The sequence below is a fragment of the Myripristis murdjan genome, chromosome 22 (genome assembly GCF_902150065.1).
Source record: "Myripristis murdjan chromosome 22, fMyrMur1.1, whole genome shotgun sequence".
Taxonomy (NCBI): domain Eukaryota; kingdom Metazoa; phylum Chordata; class Actinopteri; order Holocentriformes; family Holocentridae; genus Myripristis; species Myripristis murdjan.
In genome coordinates this window covers 6,801,121-6,802,797 of record NC_044001.1, presented here as the reverse complement: position 1 = coordinate 6,802,797, position 1,677 = coordinate 6,801,121, and positions in this window count along the sequence as shown.

Here is a 1,677-nt window from a genome sequence, read left to right as displayed (position 1 = left end):
TCAGCCCGGCTGCAGCTGGGGCTTCGTTCTATGGGTTTACTGTCACAGCATGTCCTTCCATCAACATTTGCATATACACTCGAGAGAAGTCAACACCTTGCACCATTGCCAAAAAACACCTTCTCCAAAGCTTGCCAGGATTTTGATTACATAGTGAATACAATTTTATGCAGCAAAAGACTTTGCCAGGGGAATGCCACGGGAATGGAGAGAGATTAATCATTAATTAATTTACAAACGTGCACATCATGACCCATAAACAAGAGTCACATCATCGTTTTATTGTCCAAAAACAAATAGCTTTCAACTTGTGTGTACTTATGCCTAAAGAGCATATTTGGTACAACCTCAGAACCTCAGAAAAATTAAAAATGACATTACGGACACTCTGAATTCTGCCCAAAATCAATTTAATTCAGCATAATTTTTAGCCTGGGTACACCTACACACAAAAAATCACCAAGGAGTAGACCTTAGGCTTCTCTCACACAAATTGCACATATAAATAAATCTACAATATGTATGCGCATAATACACATGTGTAAAATGGGAGAAACATCAGGGAAAATACCATCTTAGAGCCCATCTGAAAAAAAGAAGGGCAAAGGAGGAGATGAACTTGAAACCACAGATTGAAGGGTTGCATCGTTTTAAAATATTTCTGACATCAAATTCTTTATTAATGCCATTTGGTGACAATATGTTTAAAGCGCATATCCAAAACGCTATCTGAATAATAAAATGTTGTCCTCTGGGTGATGGATTTAACTCCTCGGTGCCCCAGAGTCTCAAACATGTTCCCTTTTCCCTTTTGTTTTCACATGGTCTATATTCATATATTCTATATTTATAACTTACGTAAAGGTTTTATGTCTGTGAAACCTCCAGTGTACTAATTGGTGATATTTTTCACATGCCCGGGAGCATTTAGCCTACTTTTAATGTACATATCTGCACTGACAACTTTTCCTCTTAATTTGATTGTATGTCCAACGATTCGTACAAATGAATGCAGGTTGGTGAATACATGCTCTCCTTTTTGCACAAACACCTCATAAAATAAATGCATGAGTGCACTTTCCATATACAGAATGCATGATTTTTTTTTTTTTTTTTTTTTTTGCAGCACAACTCTAAGGTTATGAAATGTTGAATCTGCACTTGTGGATCAAGAGACACAAGTACAGCGAGTAATTAAATTTATGACTTCTTAATTTTTTTCATTCTAAGACTGTCGCACTGTTGCTCCAGCGCCATCCCTCATAAATTCCTCTGTCCCAATTTGACCCCTTGAACATTCCCCGTCTTTGTTTTGCAGAGGCTCTCAGACGTTTCAGTGATGCATCACAAGGGCCAGTCAAAGGCGACTAACAGGAGGCATCAGGGGCCGTGAACCGCCGAACGGGGCCCTCCTCCCCCTGTCATCGATTCCCGTTGACATGGCACATCACCAGCGCACTCCTGCTGAAGTCACGGCATATGTTTTCAATTTTAATTGGAGATACTCAGCTGCCCAGAAACTAGAAAAAAACATCCTTTTGTGAGGATGGCCTTGGGTTTCATATGACCCTTCTATGATACGATGAGGACAGCATTAAAAATCTCTGTTTATTTGTTTTCCCCTGTGGTTTAACCATGTTTTTATGATCATTTTGTTATCAAAGAGTGAAAATAGTA